The sequence below is a fragment of the Chionomys nivalis genome, chromosome 19, assembly GCF_950005125.1.
Source record: "Chionomys nivalis chromosome 19, mChiNiv1.1, whole genome shotgun sequence".
Taxonomy (NCBI): domain Eukaryota; kingdom Metazoa; phylum Chordata; class Mammalia; order Rodentia; family Cricetidae; genus Chionomys; species Chionomys nivalis.
The window spans coordinates 52,115,297-52,135,198 of NC_080104.1; the positions used below are offsets into that span (position 1 = coordinate 52,115,297).

At 37.1% G+C, this 19,902-nt stretch overlaps 1 protein-coding gene across 1 annotated transcript in view; it reads left to right on the plus strand.

Moving 5' to 3' along the window:
* The window catches only part of Pcdh15 (protocadherin related 15), a 1,187,935-nt gene that overhangs the window by 474,304 nt on the left and 693,729 nt on the right, over positions 1–19,902 (plus strand). The window contains exon 3 of the mRNA XM_057794363.1: positions 1,105–1,154. The gene's annotated coding sequence lies outside the window, so the exon portion shown is untranslated. The remainder of the gene's footprint in view (positions 1–1,104; positions 1,155–19,902) is intronic.

The following is a 19,902-nucleotide window of genomic DNA, read 5'->3' on the forward strand; positions in this document are numbered from 1 at the left end:
AAAGCCACAATTCTACTGAAGCTGTAATTAGGTATATGGTGCGAATGACGTTGAGCACAATTTGTTCTGTATAAATGGAGGGCTATACATACATATTGATGGTAAATGAGAGATGGAGCATGACGCTGAAATAACTGTCAAAAGCACAGAGTGTGTAGGGCGGGTGCTGGAAATTTGACCTCTTAACAATATTAGCTCACCTGTCTTGTATCAAAAGCAAAGAAGCAAATTTTATGTTTTTGAATATTTGAAATCAGAGGGTGGAGAAGTAGCTCGGTGGTTAAGAGCAGGTGCTACTAGTGGAGAAGGCTTGAGTGAGATTCCCAGCGCCCAACTCAGGCATCTCACAACTGCTTGTAACTCCAGCTCCAGGAGATGTGATGTCTCTGGCCCCTGCGCTCATGTGTACATACGTATAACTAAAAATATATGAAATAATGAAAATAATGAAATTAACATAAAATAATCAACAAATCACTTATTTGACTCAAAAAGTATTTCTACCTTCTTCAAAATTATAGCAGTCTGAAAAACATCACCCTTATATTTTTTAACAAACTATACTAGTACAAATACGTTTTTTTTTTTCTGAATGTCACTTTATTACTCGGATACGGCTAATATATTACTCGGGTATCCATATTGCTTATTCTAATAAAATATCTAGTTCAACAAATTTAACCATGGTCCATCATTTCCAAGCTTTCTGTAAAATTTGAAGGATTTCAAATTTCAAATAGAATCAGTTCTTAGACCTATAAGCAACTGATAACAAAACTAAGTGAATATGCCATTGAAACATATGCAACACCATTCAATCTCTCTCTCTCTCTCTCTCTCTCTCTCTCTCTCTCTCTCTCTCTCTCTCTGTGTGTGTGTGTGTGTGTGTGTTTGTGTGTGTGTGTGTCCCTATGTATGTCTTTCTCTCTCTCTCTCAAATACATACACACACACTGAGTTTTTTATCTGATAACTTGTAGAGAAAAAACATTAACAGCCCCAGAATTTATAAAGAAATATTTAAGAGTCAGCAATTAATTTCCTTTATTTTATATTCTTCGTGTTTGCAAATGTCTTGAACTTAGTGGTTTCTTTTGTTTACAGGAACTTGCACTGACATGCTTTGAATGTACCCTTCAAGCTCTACGAACAAGGTAAAGTCCGCTTTAATTTACATTTAGGTAAAAATTTCAAACTTCATTGGTTTCAAAATTGAAGTCATATCTGTCTTTTGTATTCTGTCAAATATTGGTGGTTGTTCTCTGATTATAACCCTGAAAACACAGTAAAGATCTGTGTCTGCTTCTGTCGTTCTTCTCGATATAAACTTTGTGAAGAAAAGTTAAATGCTTACAACAATGACTTTCTAGGGAAATGTCATATATCAACTGTGATGTAGGGGCTGATTGATCATCAGTCTATTTGTTATCTACCAGCTGAATATCATTTATCATCATCAATAATCATCTATGTATTTATGATCTATCTGTGTATCCATTCACCTGTCATTTGAGTATCATCTTTCTATTTATATATCATTCATCATTTATTTATCTTGTGTATATCATTCCTCTATCACATCTCTATCATCTATCAATCATGTATCTATTTATCCATCATTTATCATTGTCTCTCTGTAAAATCTATCCCTCCAACAATATTATTTATCTTAAAACATCTATTATATATACATCTATCATCTGCCTATAATTTCTCTATCATGGGTGCATTTACCTAGTATTTATGTGTCTATCTACACTTATCCAAAAAGAAAAGAAATAAGTCACCTTATGAATTTCACAATGCTATAAAAAATCAGTCCAAAATCATGGTGCTTTGTATGTGGAGCTTAAAATTATGTCTCTTATATCTTTAAAGGTCTTAATTCTCAATGTTTAACTTTTACCTAAATTGGAAAAATATTGACCTTTATGAAATGAATTTGGATGGTCCCTGACTATAAGCTAATGATATAGTTGTTGTATATTTCCGTACATTATAGTTAGAAAAGCTTTAAGATGAAACATTTTACTGCATGCATCTGCTCGTCTGTGCCTTCTTCCATGTCTGAAGAGACTCATTCCAGCACAGTTCTCTCGGGTTTCTGCTTGAGCGCTTGTGAAAAGGGAAGAAAGAAAAAGAGCAGGTCCAAAATGCCACCCTTCAGGTCTTAGTATTCAGAAGCACTGAAGGAGAGGAAGGCTAGGAATAGGTCTTCCAGAAGTGATGGGTTTTGTTATAAATGAGATTGGATCCTTGCAGTGGAGCTTCCCTTTTACACGGGAAGCTGATTGCTTCTTACGCTAAGTAAATCAAGGAAGAAGCATTGGAGCTCGGTATTTCAGTGATACTTTTTTGAGTTAGTTTGCATTAGAACTTTCAAAGAAGTAGACATCTGGGCAGGAGAATTTGGAATCTTTTCAAGTTTTGGGTTCTCAGCTGTTTCTCTTGTGTTCGCCTGTGGATTTGGAGGGGGTATGAAATTAGATGTGAATGCTTTACTATTACACCCCAAATAAGTATAGACAAGCTAACTTCGGAGTTAAGGGGGAAAAAAACTCCTTTGTGCTGTTGTTTTGTTATTTTAAAAATAATGTTCTGTTTTCTTATCTATCTTGGGCTTTATACATCAGCAATGCTACATATGGTTTTACAAAGTAAATAGGTATAATTAAAAAAAATCACTCGACTAAGTTAATTTAATTTCTTGTCATATTTCCTTCAAAATAATAGAAGCTAAATATTCTCTTTATCCTTGAGTTAATGAATGACAAAAAAGAACAAAATGTCTTTCAATTAAAACACACACACATACACAAAAGAACTATAAAACAGAAGGTAACCAATAATTCCTGAGCATGAAAGGAATGCATAGAGGAATGCCTATTCGGTTCAGGTCATCATTTATAAAAAATATGCCAGTGGTGAGGTCACTCAGATGTTGAACTTGTCCCCGGCCTTTTAGGTCATTGCCAGAGTATCAAAAGAAGATCACTTGACAGTCTGCCCAGGGCTCACTGCCCAACCTTTATAATCTTCCAGCTGTATACTCAAATGCTTGCCAATTCCCCTGGCCAGAATGATGGTGGTGGAATTGGGGGAAGCACAGATGTGTATTGAAGGACTACAAAAGGAATAAACCTATGCTTTCTGAATGCTCAGCACTGAGTACAGACTTTCAGGAGAAGAATGTGAACAAACACAAGCCGAAGACTCAGTCCCTGCATTTGCTCTACCTTATCAGGACAGAATAGAAAGGCCTCTGCCTACTTTTACTGTTCATTCTAATAATCTGCCCTCCTGTATATATTTTTATGCATGTCCCATATTTAAAAGATAAAGGGATGCAATTCTGTTTTTTTATCTGCATATTTATTCGTGATTCTGCTGTCAAGGTGATGAATATGTATAGATAAGCCGTTGCAAGATAGTTTGAGAATGATTGAGACAAGAAAATGCCTAGCATTCTCGGTAGCCAGTAAATACAAAAGAAATCTCTTGGTTGCATTTGGTATTCTGTTCTTTTAATCAGTGCCTGTAAGAAAGACTTTCAGAACTTTTGAGAATTCCCAAAATTTCTTACTTCTTACCAACAAGCCCAAAGGACAGTAGCCATACACCAAAGCTCCCTGTGCCTGCTGTTTTAATTTCTATGACACAATTTCTAATTTTTTATGAAGTTTCAGTGCTTTTCTGTTTTCATTTGGATGACTTAGGAAAAATGTGCTTTATTTTCCATGTCTATGTCCAGTCAATACTTTTTTAGGGTAATTGCATGTAATGTATTTCTTAGAATGAGATTTTTTAAAAAATATTTATTTATTTTACATCTCAGGGGCAGTTTCTTCTCCCTCCTCCTCTCCCAGTGCCTCCCCCTATCTCCTCTCCATCCCCCTTCTCTGCTCCTCCTCCAACTCTATTCAGAGAAGTAGACTTCCGTGACTATCAACAAAACTTGGCACATCTAGTTGCAGTAAGAAATAAAAGCCTCCCCTTGTATTAAGACTGGGCAAGGCAACCCATTATGAGGAATAGGGTCCCAAATGCCAGTATAAGACCCAAGCCACACAACTGTCACATATGTAGAGTGCCTAGGGCAGTCCCATAAAGGCTCCACTGACCCCCTGCATGCCTGCAGATGCCTGGCTGTTGTACTCCAGGGTTTAATGGTGTAGACTGTTTGGGACTGATCTAATTCCAGTGACGTTTTCCTTCCTACCTTCTGTGTTTCTTTGCCATTAACATTTAAAATTTCAGGAGGAGATGGCTTTCAAAACACTTCTCATTGAGTTTTTCTGAAAATTCAATTTTTAAAATGTGATTTTCTTTAAATAAGGGAACTATTCTTTTATAATTGACTTTTTGTTTTCTTTCTCAACTTGTAACCTTTCCCTTTATATTTCCTTCATCTACAGGAGGAATGTTCTAGATCCATTTCTTCCCAGAGCAATGTTTTTTTTTTCTTTGTTTGCTGCTTTGTTCTCTTCCCCTTTCTTTTTATTTCTGAACAATGTGGTGTACATTCTTTTGTTTACCGTATGCTGTGCACACCCTTCCAATGCCATTTCCTGGGACTTTGAATTCTCCTATATTTCCTCTCCGAAAATACTATCTGTTATGAAGGCACATATTCTTCCAATTAGATCCCACTATCTTGTTGCCAAAATTAAAGTTTAAAACTTCAGAGAATATGAATACATATATGTATAAAATACATATATGAATACATATATAGAGAACATATATATGAAACCAACATTATTTGTTGTCATTCAGAGAGCTTGAATTATTATAAAAACTTATTGAATTTTATATTTTATTTAACATGTAGCTTTGCTACTATTTTGATTTTTGCTGCCCACCTACACGTTTTGCACAATAATGGACCTTATAGTTCTTGAATATTTCTGGTGTGCTACTCTTACCACACTATTTAAATGTTTTCAGTGGTGAAATGGTTTCTCTCTTGTATTGTATTCATTTAAAGCTTGTATCATGTTTCAAGCTCATTTGTCCAAAGGCAATGAAGTTATAATTTTGAAATTCTTCACTAAAATGGATTAATTATAATTAATATTTAAATTTTCAAAGTGAGCTCTTACTGCCAAACCTGGGGTCTGACTTCAATGCTGAGTGTAGTGTTGAATATATGGGCTTTTATTTGATTCTGTGTATTTTGTCCATAAAAAAAAAATGGTCGTAGAAAAGAGCATTTCCATTTTTAACTGTCATTTAGTAAGATAAAGACTTAAAAGCACATTTGCACCAAAACCTTCCATTCAAGATACTCAGTACTTTGAACCTGGAGTAAAACTGTGCTAACCCTTATGGATATGCCTTGAAACTTTGGGATGCTCATCTTCTTAGTAAGCAGAAATTTATTGATTATCATTTTCTAAAGTAAATAACAATAGGTGGGTGGAGAGAGTGGCTCAGTGATTAAGAGCACTCACTGATTCTGCCAAGGACCTGGATTCCATTCCCACTATCCACCCCAGGTAGCTCACAACCCCTTGGAACTACCAACTACTTGTAACCTGGGGGTGCAATGCCCTCTTCTGGCCTCCGTGGACATGTGCATGGGCATGGTGCACAAACATACACACAGGTACATACATGCAAATATTAAATAAATAAAATCTTTAAGAAACTGGCAAGTATACACTCAATGAATTTAATATGTTGAAACATTAACTAATCTACATTTATCTCACTTGCTTTCTAGAATTTTCAGCACAAGTTTCTATGGCTCTTCTTGACGATAGATAGTGAACCATTTTAAAATTTGCTTCTCTTTGGTGGTCATTATATTGAAGGTAACCTGGGTGTAAGTATTATACAGTGGGTTCTTGCTCACTGATTAGATTAACCACTGTGCTGCTTGGTTTTTCTCAGCTGGACACAACCTAGATATTCCTGAGGAAAGAGTCACAGTTGAGACATTTCCTCCCTCAGATTGGCTATGCACATGTCTGTGGGGCATTTTCTCAATTGCTGGTTGATGTGTGAAGACTGACTCATACTATTATGGGTGGTCCCACTCATGGTAGATGTGCCTAGGCTGTATAATGTAACGTTACCGAGCAAGCCATGAGGAGCAATCCAGAAAGCAGCAATCCTCCCATGGCCTCTGCTTCAGTTCTTGCCTCCAGCTTCCTTGAGCTCTTGCCCTGGCTTCCCTTGATGGAAATGCATAACTTCTAACTTCTAAGAAGATATAAACCCTTCCCCCTCCACATTGTTTTGGGTAATGGTGGTTCATCACAGCAATAGAAATCCCAACTTAGATACCTACCCTCCTAAAAGTCCTGCACAATGAGCATGTTTTGTCCTCCATGTAAGAAGAAGCAAGTTGGACCTGGGCAGGATAACTGTTGCTGCACAGACATCTGTCCACCTCAGGGGTCATTACTCTCCAATTTTATTTTACTGACAATTAACTATTGTAATAGTAAAAATATAGGAGGTATCAAATGTTGAGACTCATCAATTCTTCAATGAGGAAGATCACTGGTGCATGTTACACATAACTGGAATATTTTTTCAATATAGGCTTATGCTGATGTATATATAGAAAGAGCTCCATGAAGTAAATCACCACCAGTAACACAGCTTGTAAAACCATCTCATGGAACATTTAACAAGACAGACTGTGTTGGAATTGTAACTCGTGATGCAATTAAAAGGATTCGAATCAGTATAATAATCAAAGAAAATGAGGCTATCAACTTAAGAGTTGGGAGAATGGGAGGGATTGGAGAGAAGGGAATACAGGAGTCTCTGGAAGGAGAAAAGGTAAGGAGTGAAGTAATGTAATAATATTTTCATTAACCATAATAAAACTAATAAATAAAAATGTAAACATTATTCAAATCAGACAAGAATATGGGTGGTATTTTTTCCACATCATAAGAATTGAAAGTGTATGAGCAATATCTTAAGAGGCAATGATAAATTGAACCTGTGATTTTCTAGAAAGAACCAAAGAAACAGTTAACCAAGGCAGGTATGGGATGAAAACAAGAACCTGACAAGATGCTCAGCAACATTAAGGAGATCCATCTGGAGATTAAGTGGAGAAGCTGGCAGTGTGCCCTAAAACTATCAAACACAACTTATCTCATGGAAGAGATGAGACAATACAATTGGCGTGGTCAAATACAGTGACTTTGCCTATCAGATTTAGAATTCAGCAGAACTGCATTGGGTTCAGAACTATTATGAAACTCCTTGTCAGTGGGAAATGCTCATGGTTAGCTCTGTCCCTACACACTTTGTTTTCTTGCACAGGATCTGGGTATTGCTAACAGTCTCACATTCCAAACTAATGCATGTGAAGCAAAGTACATCATGGCTTTAAGTCAAAACAATTAAATTCCTCTAAAGATTCATTTACTTTTTAGTTATGTGGCTATATAAATGTGTGAAGGTTCCTTCACGGACCAGAAAAGGGTGTTTGATGTCCAGGAACTGGAGTCACATACTCTCATCTGCAACTTCATAAGGGCAATTGGAACTGGTGTTCAGTCTTTTGCAAGTAAATATATGTTCTTAACCCAAGTCATTTCTCCAGCTTCGAAGTTGATTGGACATTTAAAAGAGAACAAAGAAGTTACAGATACTATCATTATGTCATCTCAAGGCAGATGGGTGGCTTCCACAAGTAACCAACCAATGGCCCTCAAGAGTAGAAATCTAGAAACAAAAGTTTGATGTTTTTCTTAAGTCAAATAATTCTTTGCTGACAAAATTCTTAATTTCCTTGGTTTTAAAAAAAATCACACAGCTTAAGGAAGTTGTATCAATGATGAAAAATTAATAAAATAAAAATATAACACTGGGCTGCTATTCTTGTTGACTCTTTCATGGACTGCAATCATATCAGTCCCATTCAGCTTTCACAGCAGTGACATGTCTGGTAATCATGATATCAAAGACAGAGCTAGATAATGTGTATCATTGAACTGCAATTTTGAGCCTAATTTCACATTAAATTTAACTAGAGGGGAGAAAGCAAAGGGGAGAGGATGTTGCTTTGGGGTATGTCTGTGTTCATTTGCTGACTGTGTTTACACAAAGTGATTCATCTCCCTCCAGCCTGCAAAGGGTTGGAAATGTGTGATTGTGACAATTCCAACTCTGTAATAAGAGATGCACAGCTGAAGTGGCCAGGAGGAAAACACATGCAAACTCACATTTTATCAATAGCATTCTGTCATTTGTTGAGCTCTTCCTCTTGTCCATACAAGCTGCTTCACCTGGAGGGAAAAGTCTTGTTTTATTTTATTTTCCCCCTGAAACCTTATTGTATATTGGTTTGTGTAGAATATTGAGGTGCCAAATGTACCTTGAGAAAGAACATGATATCCATGTTAATATGACATATAAGACAAACATGAACATATAAGATGCTCATGTTAGTGTATGGTTACTATTTCTTCCTTGACTGCTCCCCTCTTCCTTCCTTCCTTCCTTCCTTTCCTTTTCTTTATTTTATTACATTCCAACCATACTTTCCCCTCCTTCGTCTCCTCCTAGTTCCTACCCCCACTTCCTCTCACACACATACACTCCTTCTCCATTTCTATTCAGAAAAGGACAGGCCTCCTATGGATATCAACAAAGCATGGTATACCAAGTTGTAATAAGACTAAACATCTTACCTTGTATTAAGGTTGGAGAAGGCAACTCAGTATGAGGACTAGGGTGTTCATTTGCTGGCCTGGCTTTTGGTGAGGTAGGATGCTTCTGCCTGTTTTTCAGAATGTTGACCCAGTCTTTGGGGTTCAAGATGCTGGTCTGACCTCTGGAGATCAGGACTCTGGCCTGGGCTATGATGTAGTATAAGGTTTCCTCCAGAGGTGTGAGCAGGGATGTGGTGATGATAAGAGGAGATGCAGTAAGAGTTACACTAGGTGAGTGCAGGTGGGTGGGGCAGTATTTCCTGCGGTTCAGAATTCTAGCCTGGCCTCTCAGAGCAAGAGGAAGCTTCCACCAGAGGTATGGGCCTGGATGTGGTGATAATGAGAGGAGGTACAGTTGGGGTTATTTTGAAATGTAGTTACTTTTTAACTATGTTATTGGTCCATGAATTATCTTTGTTTTTATCTTTATGTGAGAGAACCTAGAAGGATCTTTTATAGTATTTTTCTGGCTCTTTTTCATGGCTCATATTCCCCTTCACAGTTCTGTTTTCATCTTGCAGTCTGCTTGCTATATAAAAACATAACAAACCTCCATGCTCTTCCTGTGCAGCACTGTAAATGGACAAGTCGTTTCCTTGCTGATATCAACAGATTTTTCTAGGAAGATTTAGGCATGGTAGTATTACATTGTGGTAAGCTTTTGTGTGTGTTCTTTGATTTATTTTTTAAATGGACTTTTACAAGTTCTTCAAAAAGTCAAAAAGTCTTTATTAAGATTTCAGTGACATTAGAATAAAGTGATCAAACCCAAATGGTGTTCCTATGTTCTTCCTGAAGCCCTAAAATATATATGCTATTGTAGGTACAGGATATCTGTTAGTCTAGCACATTCTACTGATGTGAAACCAGAAATTGCACCTTTTGTCATATAAATATAACTATTTACTTTTCTTTATTATTTTTTTACTTATTATATAATAATAACAGTCCTTAAATCTTTGAATAATGTAATCAATGTATTTAAAATCAACGCTTTTAAAGTGTTAATTTTGTGAGAAAGAGAATCAACTATATATATATATATATATACACATGTATGGATATATACATATATATGTAGTTATTAGAGATATTGGGGCAAATAAGTAAAGCAAATGGAGAATAATTATTTATAAAATTATGAATAAATAATTTTTCATTTTTAAGCCAAACAAAATTGAACCATGGATCATTTTGCCATCTTAAGAATAGTGTAAAAAAGTGGTAAAATAACTCAATTTATATGCAAATAATAGGATTTGACTTTCACCCTCATATCAACAGAGTCCTATTTCTTTTAAAGTTATATTACAATGGGAAAACTGTTAACAGTCAAGGACGTGAAAGTACTGAGATGAGCCTCTCAGGGGTCACACAGGCTGATTAAATCCTGACATTCTCTCCACACATTTGAGAGGTGAAATGTTAAAGCTCAGGTCTCATACTGACTCAAGCTGTGGAGGAGTTTGTGTTGTCAGACTCTGGCCTTCAAGGACTGGTATGTCTGAGAACTCTCTGACGGACACCATGAATGTGCACAAGAAGAATGTGTACAGTGCAGGAATGATGTTGGTTTTGGCTTTCCTCCTCCAAACGATAAGGTCAAATATTGATTAGTGTGTTTATTTAGTCTCTAGTTTCTCCTTGATAGCTTTCATCATTAGCCTTTGTTTTGAGATTACAACCAAAATGGCACAGTTTACTTACCTGCCATTTCCATTGCGTAATATTCTGAGACAGGTAAATCCAGAGATAAGACACACACACACACACACACATACACACACAGAGAGAGAGAGAGAGAGAGAGAGAGAGAGAGAGAGAGAGAATTACTTTTTTAGCACCTCTAGAACATGTTTCCAACTGTCGTTTTCCCGCAAAACTAAGGGGAACATTTATTCAGTTTAGGACCCCAAGTTCAAGCTATTGACATAAAAATGAAGCTAGCTTGGGTCTTGAGTGTGAGATTGTGCCTTTGTTGTTACTCAGAAAGTGTCTTTCAATGTTGCCTCACTTTAATCCAAGTAAGGAGTAGATCAGATACCCTGTATGGCATTTTCCACTTAACTTTGAAAATAGAAGGTCTTTCTCAGGTAATAAATTAAAGTGATAAATAAATAAAAATAAATTCTAGTAAGGATTACATCTTACTTATGATACAGATTTATAAAATTATTTTACAACAAAACCATATTGGTACTTTAACATTTTATTTATATTAAAATTTATCAATATTGTTTTGCTGCCTGAGATATATAGAAAGTTATAGGCCGAGAAAAATCCTTGCAACTTTTTCTTTTTAATATGGATACTATTTAGCTTTCTTATTATTCCCTCCCAATACGGTAAACAGTGGTGAATTTCCATAGAATTTTAATGCTGAAGAAGTTCAAGTCCTTGCTTTATACACGCTTTTTTGCCGTGAATGACTTTGTTAAAGGGAAATACCTGGTGGCATATAAATATATGCAAGCAAATGCTTCTGAAGAAGTTGTCTCTCCTGCAAGATTTCTCCTGCCTTCCAAGTACAAAACTTAGACTGGCGGCACTTTCCTCCCTTTCAAATTGCCTGAGAGGCTTTTTTTCCAAATTTAAACTAGATTTCAGAGTGTTTGGATTAAAATCTAAGAATATATACATTTCGATTATTCAACCAATAAAAGGACTTGGTAGAAATATATTCTAAAATTCCTCTTCTTTAGACAGTAATGAAATATATATGATAGAAATTCTGGGATTGGTTTTGCTTTCATTGGGAAATAAATCTTTGAAATACATATTTATTGAAAGGTTTTTAATCAAAAGAAGCTTAAGTACGTTTAAAGGACCTGGTTTGGTTTTGAAATATAAGCTAGGATTTATTCAATGTGCACTTGTTGACTTCAACCTTCTCTGGATAAGGTTAGGAGATGATAACATCAGGTGTCACCATGTTATGTGACACTGTTTCTTGGTTGCCCCTAACAAACATCCACTCACCCTACTTAAAAGTGTGCTTTCCAGGTTCACTTCAAGCCAGTGAACCTCTTCCAGGCAGCTCTGCTGGACTCTGATTCATCCAGAGAATTCTACGAGTCTAAGAATGTCCCTCAGCAATCATGCTGCTTATAGATACTTGTGGAGGGAGAAGCCTAGTGAATCTGGTCAGTTTCATGGACTTCCTGGGTTCATTATGTTGTTTACATTCTTAAGTTTAAGGATTTTTCCTGTGGGTTGGAATGTTTTCACTTCCTCTCAGAACATTCAGGTGTTTCACCTACTTTCAAGATCTTTTCCTTACAATAAATACCCTGTTATTTTAAGTTCCTCTCTAACACCTTATACTTTAAGGTGTGTCCATCTGAGATAGAAGGCTTTAATATAAGGGCAGCTGCTTGTATGGTTCAGATGCAGAAACACTTGAAATGAGATCTTAGAAATGAAAAATGTCTTGCTGAGGAAATCTCCCTGCCCCATTATTTGAAAAAGGGATTCTGAGAGTTCCTCTGCACCTTGCAGAACCAAATAACGTAACCAAATTTTCTAGAATTGTCTTCCTTAGACTGAACCAGCCTTGGCTATGCCTGTGAGCTGAGTGCTCATGGCTACATGACAATGCTTTGCAAACTCACTTTCCGACCTTCAACTACTGTAGAACTACCTGCCAATCCTGTAGCAGGAGGAGAGCCCCAGACCACATACGTGTGCTTACTGGAATGTTTCTGTCAGCTCTTGAGAATTTTGATTTAAATTTTAAAAGAAGAAAAAAAAAGAAAGAAAACAAACAAAAAACCAAAAAAAAAAATGGTCTGTATATACCAAGTACTTAAATTCATTTGCGTCAGTTTTTTGTGAATACTAACATTATTAAAAGAAGGAAAATGATTCTGAATTTAGAGGTTATTTAAAAGAGGAACATCTCATCATCTTAATGGCAGTCAGGAATGAAATTTTCTTTTTCTCACTGCCCTCTTGAGGCTCTAATGAGAAATTTAGTTAAGTTCTGCAACACTTTTTTTTTCTTGTCATTTAGTATGGAGAGAGTTTTGTCTGTGTGTATGAGTGTGTGTGTGTGTGTGTGTGTGTGTGTGTGTGTGTGTGCAAGTGGTAGCCACATACCACACTCTGGTATTATTTCTCAGGCTTGGTTTGCAGGAGGCAGGCCCGTTCCTTGGCCTGGGCCTCACTAATCTGGTTTGACTGACTGCTAGTAATCTCCAGGGATCCAATTGTCTCTGTCTGGCCTCTGAAGGGTAATAAGAGTGCCCCACCATGCTGTTTTTTGTTTGTTTGTTTGTTAAAAAAAAAAAAAACAAGGATTCTGGGAAGTGAACTCAAGAACTCTTGCTTACATAGGAAGCAATATATATTAATTCACCACTACCCCCCCCTTCTTTTGCAAACCTCTGTTGGCCCATCAAAAATATCAGTAAAAATCAAAACTGAAGAAGTAGATATTTTTCGAGTTTACAGTGCTATGTTGAAAAATTCACTTTAGTTTTCCCCACCTAGCTCTGTTCTTTTGGCCTATCACAGGCCAAGACAGTATCTTTATTCATTAACCAATAAAATTAACACATAGACAGAAGGACCTCCCACAACTACCAAAAGTCGTACACTAATGCAGAAGTAGTTACATTAATTTCCATGGTCACAAAACAAAAAAAAGTCATAAATCATGTAGCCAGCAGACTCACTACTTGGGTCCTCAGGAAGGCAATTTCCTGGGAAATGCAGCAAATCAGGAAAATATCTGATGTAAGTCTTGAATTCTATCTGTTGACATTCTTTGGATTTGGGGCTTGCTGGTAGCTATTGACCTGGTATGAATACATTCCAAATGATTTACCTTCTATTTGAAAGAATGTTAGGTCAGGCACAAAGGTGGGCAATGAATGGCTATTGGGGAATAAAGACAGTTCAAGGTCATTTGGCTCTGTGTCTGCACCATCCCAACTCTCTACTTCTAATCAGTCAGCCTTGTAGAAACTTGAACATAGGTACGACCTTGTTTCTGTGGCTTTAGTTCACACTTATCATATCTATTCCAAACTTTTATGCAGTTTAACATCTATTTCTCAATCCCATCATTTAGAAATTAGGCCCTTTCATTCCTGCTTGATATAGGAATAAAATAAAATGTGACCCTGTGGGTTCAGGATTGAGTAATGTAGATTCAGTCATTCAAGAAATGATGCCTGGTACAGATTAGTACTTGGACAATGACCATAGAAGAGAGGATAAAACAAACAAACAAACAAAACCCAGAAAAGTCACTTACAGTCCTCCACTTAGTAACTAAAAATGTGTTTCAGTGTTCACCAACATTACATTATCAACATTACTTACGTTTGACCAGGAATATTTCTATCACATAATTTTCAGCAATTACATTAAAGACAAGAAAAATTTGAAACTTTAAGATAAACGACAAACACACCTGCAAAAATATCACTAATTGATTGTGATTTCAAAGTGTTCTTATAACTCCCAGTAACTGAAGACAGTGGATGCTAACTCTGTGTTTGTGTAAGTGAGAAGTAGTCTCCACGTTATCTGTATTCTGCAGTGGCAAACCTCTCTGATGCCAGACAATGCAAATGTTAATTACGATGCTTCAATTATTGAGTTACCTTGGAAGGCTTACATTAGAAATCCAAATTTGGGAGGCGAGAAATAAGATGGCTAAAACATTAAAAGGTTAATGCAAGAGTTGGTGATCTGTGAACAAAGACTTATCCTTTTGGTGCCAGAGTGTAGGAGAAGCTGATTACTCTAGTAGTGCTGAGACCAGAAACACACTGTAAAATCTAAACTCAGTATCTCAAAACCCACATCTCTGAAATTAAACCAAAAAATACATTAGATACCACCACAAAAAGTTTCTGTAGAAACCTCCTGCATATCCCGTAAGGCTCAGGGAAGGAAAATGCCCTTCCTCACATTTTCTTCTCAGAAGGGAGATGGGTCTGTGTGTCTAGTCTTTTTAATTTTACAGACCCCACTGAGCAGATCCTTGAAGCCTCCTTCTGAGTTTCTGAACACACAGGACAACCAACCATGTTCTCATTTTACCCTGGAGAAAGACCAAATGTATCAAAGTCATTTAAAATCATCACAGATGGCAGAGACCTGCCTTCCTCATTTTTTAAGTGCCTTTTAAAGGTCCAAAACGATGCTTGAAATTGAGGCTATATTTAAATTCAGCCTCACCTATGAGCATCCATCTAGAATCCCAGCTGAGATTTTCTCAGATATAAAATAGCCTTGGAGAGAACCTGTTTTTCATTTTTCCTTTAAAGACTAATTCCTGCAAGCGTGTGCCGTAACAAGTAATGTGCTCAGCATCAATGGGTACCTAACCATGTGGTTTAAAGTATTTGCTGAAATCAACCTTCTTTTACATGCTCACAGTATATATCTGTTCTCATCCATACTACTTGGACATAACTGTTTCTAAACCCCAGCACACCTCTCGGGTTCCTTATATTGATAAGGTAAATTTCACACATTCTCTCCAGATTTAGACCAGTTATTTCAAGTTTTAGTTATTATGTCAAATTTCAACTTGTGAGACAGAAAAGGAAGGCCAGTTCCAAATAAAATCAAAGGGGGAGAAATCTTTGACAAAAATTAAAATATATTATGTCTTCTTGAGTTAGTTTGAATAAGAACAAATTCATACATTTCAAGAGAGCCTCAGAGGCTGGGAATCTTTGTATTTTTCTCCATTATTGGTAAATGTTTTTCAGTTTGTCCATCAGGACACATCACCATTTTATTTTAAAGATGCAGGACCCATGGAAGCCAGAAGAGGGCATCAGATTCTCTAAAGCTGAAGTTACAGACAGTTTTGAGCTGCACCAGGTGGATGCTGGTGTCCTCTGGAAGTTCTCTTAACCACTGAGCCATCTGTCCAATCCCATCCATCCAGGACATTAGCTGTAGTCTTCTGAAAGGTACACGGAATCAGAGCTGATGATTGAATTCATCTGCCCGTAGACGTGAAAGGCAAAGGCACTGGACTGTTGAGAGCTCTTCAGAAAATCCAATTTAATTAATTATTTTTGATATTATATCTTGTCTCCTTTCACTCTTCTCCTTTCTTCAAGTCCTCCCACGATCCTTCCTTGCTCTTTCAAACCCAAGGCCTCTTTATCATTAATCGTTGTTACGTGCATACAGGTATATGTGTATAGATGTAAATATAGCCTGCTCGGTCTGTGTAATGTTACTTATATGTATGTTTTCAAGGAGAAGTTTCCTGGATGAGGTGGTAAAGACAGCACTTAAATGTGAGTCTAAGGACATATATTTATAGTGTAGTTAAGGATTATACTGGTTGAACAAATTGGCACTTGCAGGTTCTCCTCCAAGATCCATGACTTCACTAGCATGATTTTGCTCTTGCTGGGGTAAGCTTAAAGGCATCTGCATGACTTCTATACCCTTCATGGTATCATGCCTGTAGTCTCTGTGTGTTAGCTGGGCAGATGGTTAGTTGCTTCCCATTTTGGAAGCCTCCATGATGCCTGCTCCATGAAAGCAAGTTCTCAGGGAAGAAACATTTAGGTCAACTCCAGCTGGTGGCCTCTGGGACTATGTCTGAAATTCACGGTGTCTTAGCAGTAGGGATATACCTTCCACCTCTTAGGGGCAAAAAGGGCAGTGGCAATAGGCTGTATGTTTCGGGAGTCTCTTGGACAACTCTGCACTGCAGCTCAAAAGAGGGTCTCTCATGCCTTGTGTTGAATTTTTGTTAGATTTCTATTGACTTTGAGGAGGAGCATATTCAGCCCAGATGAGAAATTTTTATTTAAATAATACATGGATATTTATAAACAGACTTTCATGTGTTTTATGTATATTGCATATCTTTTAGAGAAAAAGTTAATAGTGTGATTCCTTTGGATTATTTTGGGCATCCTGAGTATTATTTTCTTGTTTTTTCCATTTCTGTATTTATCTCCCTCCCATATCCCTACTTAAAGCCTCCTCCCCTTATTTCCATTTCACTGCACAGATCTCATGTACTCTATAGTCCTTGCTCTATTGCTATCCCCAGCTCCTACCCCAGCAATGATCCCCTTTTACTTACCTGGTTTCCGAACTTACTCCAGGATATGTACTCATATCTGAAGATTGGGATCTAGGACCTACACACACACACACGCACAGACAGAGAGAGAGAGACAGAGAGAGAGAGAGAGAGAGAGAGAGAGAGAGAGAGAGAGAGGAGGGAAGGATCTGTGAAACCAGGCTGCCTACTTGTGATCTACCTGCCTCTGTACTTCAAATGCTGAAATCATAGGTGTGTACCAGTATGCCAAACTTGAAGGTTTCTCTATAGGTAGAGATTTGTGGGTCCTCAATTTAAGCAGTGATACTATAGATACAACCAGAGGCAGTAATTCACAAATAATCTTGATTAGTGAGCTTTCTGGTCAGGAGAGAGTGAAATAGCAATGTGCAGGGCCTTTCCACTCCTCTACTTTTGGAGTGCTCTAAGAATGGAGCTGTGTGCGGAGACTTCTGAGAGTTTGTAAGAGAACTCCAAGAAAAAAGGATCAGATCTTGTGATCCCAGTTTCTTCAAAGGACAGAATTGTTCTTGCAGTGTGTTTAGTGTCCCTCCCAGCTGTAGTGGATAGGAGTGAATTTACTTCAGATTGCTCATTATTGCTTGCTCATATTATTCAATTAAATGTTTAAATTATCTTTGTGTGCCTCTATGGAAAAACATGTTTTGCCACCTGTGGCTTGTCCCTGTGATTGCACACAGCTTGAACTCGTGAGACCTTTTGATGTGGGATGCCCCTCGGTATGCAGTGAATATGTTTTGTTACTATTGGTAACAAAGAGGCTACTTTGGCCTATGGAAGGGCAGAATCTAGCTAGGGAGGAAATCTAAGCAGAGAGACAGAGAAAAAGAAGACAAAGTTGAGGAGACCCCAGCAGCCACCAGAGGAGTAAGATCCCAGAGCTTTATTGGTAAGCCACAGGGCACGTGGTGATACACAGATTATTAGAAATGGGTCAATTTATATGTAGAGCTAGCCAGTAAGAAGCCTGAGTCATCGGCCAAATAACTATAGTTAGTATTAAGCCTCCAAATAATTATTTCATAAGTGGCTGCCAGGACTGGCAGGTGGGAGAAAACTGGTCCACTGGGACCAGAATGGACAGAGGAAAGACTTTCAGTTACAACCTTTACTCAGAAGACCTCTCTCAACCCTCTGAGTATTAATTGCCCGACCCCTGGATAAAGTTGACTATTGCACAATGTTGTGTGATATTTTGACTAAGGTGGATCTTAGAGAGGATCTCAGCCTTTGTGGAAGAGACAGGAAGTCACTGGTGGCTGCTTTGTTGATACTCTGATCTTTCAAGTTCTTACCTTGATATCTGACTCCTGATGTATTATTGATAAACAATATTTAGATAAATGCATCAGCATGAGACTTTAGTCTGCCTTATTTTTAGGCCCTGCTCTCTGGAGCTCACACAGCCAACTAGAGCAGTAAATACTCCTCTGTCTTTATACAGTTCACAGTCATAACCAACATAGTCAGCAACGGATTACATACAGAATATGGATGAGAAAATGTCAAACCAAAATTGGGGACATTTTCTAAACGTGTAGATCTATGATGTTTTTTTAAAAATTAAGAAAGTGATCAAACCAGGGAAAATTAAGAATAAATAATATTTTGAGTGAATCTATTCTATTTACTCGATTCTTTCTTATATCTTGATATCTAAAGCCCATTATGAAAATATTAATATTAAGAAATTATGGTATTTATACTAATATAAAATCCTTCCTCAATGTAATTCTATTTACTGAGTCTCCATAGTAATAAAGATAAAATTAATGTTATTATTTATTAGAGGTCTTATACGACTATCTTTTAGTCATATCGGCTATATGTTGGGAAGTAGGATCTGTGTCTCATTGGAATTTGTATATTAGCTAAATAAAATATCATTTTATACAATTTTAATTTTCTAAAATCATTTAATGTAACTTACTTTAGCCTCTGTAGTACAATCACATCATACTCCTATGCTCTATTTTATTAAGGTTTTGTTATAACTTTCTTCCTGTTTATTGAGTAGAGATTAAGCTATTCCTTTGCCACTTTCTAAGTAAACATCAATGAAAAGCCAATTGAACACTCATGCACATTAACATGCACACAGACACACACCCTCCAATCCTTATTCTCTTCTTAACTTTGTCCTTTACTAAATATGGACTTGTTTAAAATTGTTTCACTTGAATACAAACTTGAGATTAATTTATTGCAATTTGCAAATATTAACATAATGTTATAATCAGCTAGCTGTTCTTGCTCATTTGGTATTTTCGCTCTATAATATAGTTTCCTAATCAAAAGTATAATAATATTGATTCTTAATAAAATAATATTTGGCTCAAGAGTGATAAATACATTATTTTATTTCTATGATAGCAAAGCCTAATCACAAGGATTTTGGAAAATAAATGAACCTCAAACTCCAGACATGTGAGCAACTCCTTAAATCCTAATTGTGATCCTAAGCACTTGAGGGTCTCTTAAAGAGACCTTGCCTTGGTACCATTGTCTGTTGCTCTAGCAAAATGCACTGACAAAAGTGACTTAGAAATAGAGGGTGATTTTAGCTCATGGTTCCAAGCTATAGCCCATCAGAGTGGGAAGCTAGCACTGCAAGAAATCACAGTCGCTGATCAATCCACAGGATAGAGCAGAAAGAATGGTGTGTACATGGCACACTCAGCTCATCCTCTCTGCTCTCACAAGGTCCAAAATCAGGGCAATGATGCTAAGAATTGTAGGATGACTTTTCCTGCATCAATTCTGCTAATCATGACAAGCCCCTACAGATGTGCCCCTACAGATGTGCCCAAAGGCCAACCTGCTATAGATAAGACCTCAGTCAGACACCCTTCCCAGGTCACTGAGTCAAGCAGATAATTAAAACTGACCATCACGCCCCCCGAACTGTAACATCTCTTCCAGGAAATACAGTGATGGAGGACAGTCATAGGATGAACATCGCATTAAGGATTTCTGTGGGAAATCTCTTTGATCGTCTATAAAAACTGGAAAATAATGATGTGAAACAGCTCTGTGTGCATGTGGTAAAGAGACAGCAATTGTCCACGTGGGAAACTCCTCACCAGATGTTTTATCCATAAAATGTCCTAAGCAGCAGCTCACTGGGCAGGGATTTTC